Source organism: Diadema setosum, chromosome 2, assembly GCF_964275005.1.
Source record: "Diadema setosum chromosome 2, eeDiaSeto1, whole genome shotgun sequence".
NCBI classification, from domain to species: domain Eukaryota; kingdom Metazoa; phylum Echinodermata; class Echinoidea; order Diadematoida; family Diadematidae; genus Diadema; species Diadema setosum.
Window position 1 is genome coordinate 33,199,707 of NC_092686.1, and position 7,303 is coordinate 33,207,009.

Below are 7,303 nucleotides of genomic sequence, written 5' to 3' on the forward strand. Positions count from 1 at the left end.
GTTACGAGCGACTTATGGGTACTGAGAAGTACCTGTATTGGAGTTGCCTGCGAGTTGCTCGGTAAGGTTCTCCTACTGGTGTTCTGCGTGTACCTCTGCGAGCGAACCCCCACAACTCACTCGGAACAAGTTTTGAGCATGCTCAGGGCCTTGTCATACCGTATATGGGGAAGTTTTGCGGCTTGACTTGCGGGGAAACAAATTTGCTACCCGGAGCTCTCAGCAGTTGGTCCGCACCTGACAGTACCACGTATTTCGCCTGTAGTTGCCCGGAGGTGCTCACGCAAGTCCGATTTAACCGCAGCCAAGTTTTGAGCATGACCAAAACTTTTTCCAGGTGAGTCGCGGGGGTGCCCGGAGAGGTCCACGCAGAACGCCAGTAGGAGGCCCTTAGCGGCAGCACTTCGCAGGCAACTCCCACGCAGTAACTTCGCAGTCCCCGTATGCAGCCAAGATAATGACATTAGGTGGGACTTCTGCCATTCCTTCAGAGGAATTCCTTCACTGAGTTGTCAGCCCCCACGCGACTGGTACAAAGGTCACACAGTATACCCGCAAGTAGAATTTAAGTAGAACGCGTCCAGCAAGTAAGAAACATACACTGACTCGCTCAAATCCTTGTTCGCCCTCAGAAATTTCCGGTATGCTGGAAAATTCCTACACGCAACAAGCCTGCATAGCTTCCCCGGAAAGGTGTGACAGGGCCTAAACATGGTTGCGGGTAAAAAATAATGCCCGGAAAGGTGTGACACGGCCTTTAAGGGCCGTGTCACACCTTTCCGGGCAAGCCTTGTGTGCGACTTGTGAAGAATAATTTTTACTACCCGGAGGTCCCCACAGATGACCCGCACATGACAGTACCTAGCATGTATCTCACCTGTAGTCACCCGGTGGTGCACACGTAAATATTTTTGCCCGCAACCATGTTTAGACCCTGTCACACCTTTCCGGACTTGTTGCGTGTAGGGATTTTCGCGCATACCGGACAATTTCTGGGGGCGGACAAGGATTTGGACGAGTCAGTGCATGTGTCTTACTTGCTGGATGCGTTCTATACTTAAATTCTACTTGCGGGTATACTGTGTGACCTTTGTACCAGTCGCGTGGGGGCTGACAACTCAGTGAAGGAATTCCTCTTAAGGAATGGCAAAAGTCCCACAGAATGTCATTATCATGGCTGCATACGGGGACTGCGAAGTACCTGGGTGGGAGTTGCCTGCGAGGTGCTGCCGCTAAGGGCCTCCTACTGGCGTTCTGCGTGGACCTCTCCGGGAATCCCCGCGACTCATCCGGAAAAAGTTTTGGTCACGCTCAAAACTTGTCTGCGTGTAAATCGGACTTGCGTGCGCACCTCCGGGGCAACTACAGGCGAGATACGCGCTAGGTACTGTCAGGTGCGGACCAACTGTGGAGAGCTCTGGGTAGCAAATTTATTTCCCCGCAAGTCAAGCCACAAAACTTTCCCAGATACGGTGCGACAAGGCCTTGAGCATGCTCAAAACTTGTTCCGAGTGAGTCGTGGGGGTTCGCTCTCAGAGGTGCACGCAGAACACCAGTAGGAGACCCTTACCGGCAGCACCTCGCAGGCAACTTCAATGCAGGTACTTCTCAGTACCCATAAGTCGCTCGTAACAGAAAACGGATGGGTTTCAAAGCTCTCACGCAGGTCACACGGAATACACGCAGGTAACAGGTAAGTAGCACGCGACTAGCAGGTAGGACGCAAGTACGGAACTCGCCAACATCCTTGTCCACCCGCAGAAAATTCTCCTGCGTGCTGGAAAATCCCGCCTCCCAACAAGCCCGCGTAGCTTGCCCGGAAAGGTATGACACGGCCTTCAGATTACTTTGACACAACCACAAAACAATCCTTTCGAACCAAGATGTTTTTATAAATGCCATCATCTATCAACCATTGTTATCAAAGTATGATATGATTAGCAGAAGACGTTGGAATGCCTCATATCTTGGAGTGAGTATATAACTTGCAGGGAAATACGCAAGTTATGCTGGTCCTGGAGCAAGCTATAACTATTGTACTTTACCAGTGATTGACAGATTATTAAACTGACAGCAATAATCTTGGTTTGTGAAGTTATTTGTTATGGGTGTATCCAAGTAACCGAAAAAAAAAAGAAGAAAATTATTAAAAAAAGAAAAAAAAAATATATATATGGCAAGTATTTTGCATGTTCTTTTGGGCACATAAGTGATGATTGAGATATTTCGTAACAATGTAAATAAACCGTTGCATTGCATTCACGGAGACAATGAGCTCCTAACTTCGAATTATGTCCCCGAGACGCAGGAGTATTGATTACCTAGTACTGGCGAGAACACAGGGGAAAAATGCTAAAACCCTTACAAGGTTACCTTCATTATACGAAAGGATTCAAGACTTTTGGGCCACAAAGCAAAACGATAATAATGATGATAATGATAATAATAATAATAATAATAATAATAATAATAATAATAATAATAATAATAATTATTATTATTATTATTATTATTATTATTATTATTATTATTATACATTTATAAAGCGCATAATAAGCACATGCTTCTCTATGCGCTGTACAATTCAGATACAACATACAAACAAATGACTAATAAATGTAACACTCAACATAATAAATACAATAATTAACAAAAAGGGTAAATGAATGTTTGTCTTAATCAAGGAAGACGAAAAAGGTGAGTTTTAAGACTGGATTTGAAATTTGCAAAACTGGGTGCACGTCAAATGTTTTGTGGGAGATTGTTCCAAAGATTAGGTCCAGCAACTGCAAAAGATCTGCCCCCGTAATATGACGTGTTGGTTCTGGGAATGTGAAGAAGCGCTTGGGTGCTTGAGCGAAGGTTGCGAGGAGGGTGATACCGCTTGAGCATATCTGCCAGATATGATGGGGAAGAACTATGTTGTGCCTTGTAAGTCAGCAATATGAGTTTGAACATTATGGCCCGAATTCACGAAGGTGGTACGAATGAAACCATGGTTTAAACCATGGACAAAAACCATGGAGCGCCAAGCGTCGCATGGAATATTTCGTCACGAAATCAATCATTTCGTCGATGAAATTATTGTTTTGTAACAAAATGACAACATTTTGAAACTAAGTGAACATTTCGTCCACGGAATGATAATTTCGTTAACGAAACGGTCATTTTGTCGACGAAATTACCAATTTCGTAACGAAATATTTCGTGCAACACTTGGCGCTCCATGGTTTTTGTCCATGGTTTAAACCATGGTTTCGTTTGTACCATCTTCGTAAATTTGGGCCTATGCGTTTGTCAACAGGTGGCCAGTGTAATTTTTTGAGAGTATGGGTTATACTTTGTTGACGAGAAGTTCGTGTGACAAGCCTGGCTGCGATGTTCTGCAGCATCTGAATGCGGTGGATGTCGGTAGAAGGAAGGCCATACAACAAGCTGTTGCAGGAGTCTATCCGGCTGGTGACAAATGCATGAACCAGAGTGAGTGTAGCTTTATTTGTGAGGAAACCTCTGACTTGACTGATGCATCTGATTGCTGCCATAGCCGATTTGCAGACAGTTTTTATATGTTCCTTCATACTGATGTGCTGATCAAAGACGACCCCAAAATTTCTAGCATGAGGCACAGGATTGATTTGACCATCACCGGCACAGACATTCAAAGGGCTGGTTTGAGAACAAAAACTTTTTGGCATCATTCAGAGACAACTTGTTCTTCATTGCACAAGCTCTGACATCAGCAATACAGGCGTTTAATCTTTCCAAAGACTCTTCACGCTCGGTGTTCTTAAACATTATGTACATTTGAGTATCATCTGCATAGAGCATTACATTCACATCATGAGCTCTTGTGATGTCATTTATTGGTGCTGTATACATCAAAGGAAAGGGGCCCGATGACGGATCCTTGAGGAACCCCTAGTTTGTCATTGCAGGTTTCCGAAAGCGCATCTTTTATCTGAACTGTATGCGTTCTGTTCTTCAAGTAGGAGCAGAAGCATTGAAGAACACTTCCCCTAATTCCAAAGTAGCATTCCATTCTCTCAAGCAGAAGATCATGGTCAATCGTATCGAATGCTGCGCTAAAATCTAGCAACACCAGCACCGCTTCCTGACGAGCATCTAAAGCCAGAAGTAATAATGATTCAATAACAAAAAAAAAAAAAAAATCATGTCAATTTAGTCTATAGATTTTGAACGTGCAAAAGATATCAAAATAATCTATAAAAAAACAAAAACATAATACATGTTGCAACCTCACGCGTGAAATGACAGCGAGTGTAATCATTATTGTAATGTAAAAGAATTGAACGTGCTGAATACCTACGACACTCTCCCGATTCTCCCGCTGACACGTCACTAGAGGGCGGTATGGAGGACTAGTCATCCGCTTAACACTCGGCTTGTACCCGATGTTGTCCCCACAATTCATTGCTTGACAGGAATCCGCATGTAGGTGACGCACACTCACTGATTGTTTTCAGACGGTGGGGAATCACAAAGAATGTGAAAGTAAAGCGTATTATAGATATTTTCCCCCTCTTTCTTTATGCTATACTGTCCCAAAATAGGGGGATTATTTTGGCCAGGGTACAAAGGGCCGTGGGTCAACAAATTTGTGTTCCCTGCTTGGAGTCCTTGCCCTGATTAAAGGCAATTAATATTCGTTGTTTAGTCCTTCGGAGGGAATTAGAACTCTCTATTCCTTGGTAGCTTAGTCACAAGCATCGTTGCTTCCTCAGTGGCCACGTAAATCAAATTATTTTTAAATTTTGATTCAATTCAAGTAAAAGTATCCTGCGTATTATTTTTTTTTTCATTAAAACATCACATCGCATCCTGGTCGCTGATGAAGAATGCGATGACTAACCTGTTTGGTGTCTTGTTTCAAAAACATGCGCTTTCCTCGCCAGGATAAAGCGTTTTAATGCCATTTTAGGTTTTAATCTCATATATATATCATACGATCTACGAGAGAAAAGATACAGAAGAGCCTTCATTTCAAATTATGAAAGTTAATGTCGTTGCAGGCACCTTACTCCGAGCAATCATTTATTAGACATGCCCCACATCAATGGACTGGTACAATAAGTGAAAATTCAATAGATGAACAACATCGAGAGAAAACGCTGACTATCCGTACCCCACCAACCCCTTGTGATTTTTTTATGCTGTATAGCTTCTGCTATTTGTTTTCTCAGTGTAGCATTGAGCAAAACAAGATCATTGCAGGTATTACGTATTGTCTGAAAGTAGCAACAAGTCAAACTTAAAGTATATAATCCTAAGGGTGTTCATAAATAGCTTGAACCTCATTCTTTTGATTTTTGAGTTGATTTGATAATGGTTTATTGAAATAAGCATGCAAAGTAGTAGCCCGAAGGTTAAATTATAATGCATCACATTAAAAAACATATAAATTACATCAAACAACATACATTATAAATGAACATTTTAACAATAACAAATACCGATTACACTAACATAGCAAATATACAGCATCATATAAAAACGATAAACAAATCATACCAATTATTACACAAAATATATATTACTCTACTTTATAAACTCCATTAAGAAACAGATTATAACTTAACATTTTTAAACATTTTCATACAAACAAAATTTCAAAACAATTCAACTTTTCAATTCAGTAACCATTTTCAGTTATAAACGATGTTATTCTCAGCATCAAAAAAAAAAAAATATAACTTCAGTCTATAACTATGAAAACGCATATCATACAAAACAAAATAATCGAAAATAAATCAATCCATAAACAAAAAAACTTTCTTTTTCCGAGTGACACATAGTATATTGAAATTTAGACAATTTAACATTTTTGTTTTATGGCAGCTACAATTGCCTGATATACCCGAGAAGCTCTTGAAAATCAGAATTAAAGGGCTACCGTCATTTATCAATTCTGCCACCAGAGTACACGCTTATTAAATACACATACTTTAAAAATGCTTCCTCTTCAACGCCTTGAACGTATGGGAGTTTATATTTTCGAGGTTTACTGCAGAATAAACAATAGCAAAAACAATACGTAAAGAAATATTCAGTACCCGTCACGATCACAGCAGCGAGAAGGAGTTGTGTTGACATCATCATGAGGCAAATGTCGGTGCCCTGCAGTGTGCAGATTAATTTGTACACTATATCATTAACGTTTTCTGGGGAAAAAAATAAAACATATCAATAACGGTTTCGGCTGAATTTTAGAATAATAAAAGAATTTATCTGATTGAAAAGTGGGTGCATAGTGTACTTTAATGTCAAATTGCGGCTATATATCGTTGTTACATTTCAATAAAATTCACCTGCTCTTCTTCTTCTTCTTATTTTTTTTTTTAAGGATGGGGGGGGGGGGGGGGGGCTGTGGGACCGGGGGTTCAAAGTCAATGTCCCTTCCCCCCCCCCCCCCCCCCCACTTTCGCGAAAACTTTAAGAAAGAAACTATGGAGTATTCCTGAGTGTTGTTAATCAGCCGAAGAGCTGGGGCGCAGGCTATGATGCGCGTCAATGACCGTCCTTATAGGGCTCACACGGGTAAATAAATCCCCATAGAGACGTGTGTTAAAATTCAAATTTCAAAAAATTCTGTAAATGAGGTGTTTCATATTCACTAACCTGAATAAGTGAGATATACCCTTTCATCCATCAAATTTTCAAGGCAGGTTCTTTGGCTCAAACTCTGTCCAAGGGTCCGCAAAATCCAGACTACGAGTTCTTGTCACTCAAAAAAATCACCTATTTTCGGTACATGCAGCCAATGAAATTTAGTCCCCTCAAATTCCATCAGAAATGCTTTCATCTTCCAACCAAAATGCAGTTTTTAGAGGAATTTATACTCAATATCTACAGCTATTCAGTTTTTTGCCAAACTGCATCACGGATTTTTGATCAATTTTCTCTTCATTTATTTTGGTATCTTTGGTACGAATTTGTGAAGGGGTCTGGGACATTCATTTTATCTACAGGTGTGAGGGTTACAGCTCGTTATTCCGAAGGTTCGTTATTCCGAAGGCTCTTTATTCCTAAGATTTCGTTATTCCGAAGGTTCATTGTTCCGAATTTCATTTTCGGATTAACCGATCTTCGGAATAACGAACCTTCGGAATAACGCCACAAATTTTCGGATTAACGAACCCCTTTTCATTTTCGGATTAACGAACCTCGATAGGTATAGGGAATTTGCGCGTTTCGGATTAACGACCCTTCGGAACAACGAACCTTCGGAATAGCGAACCTTCGGAATAACGAACAGCACCCGGTGTGAGCCCTATAGTGGAGGTCA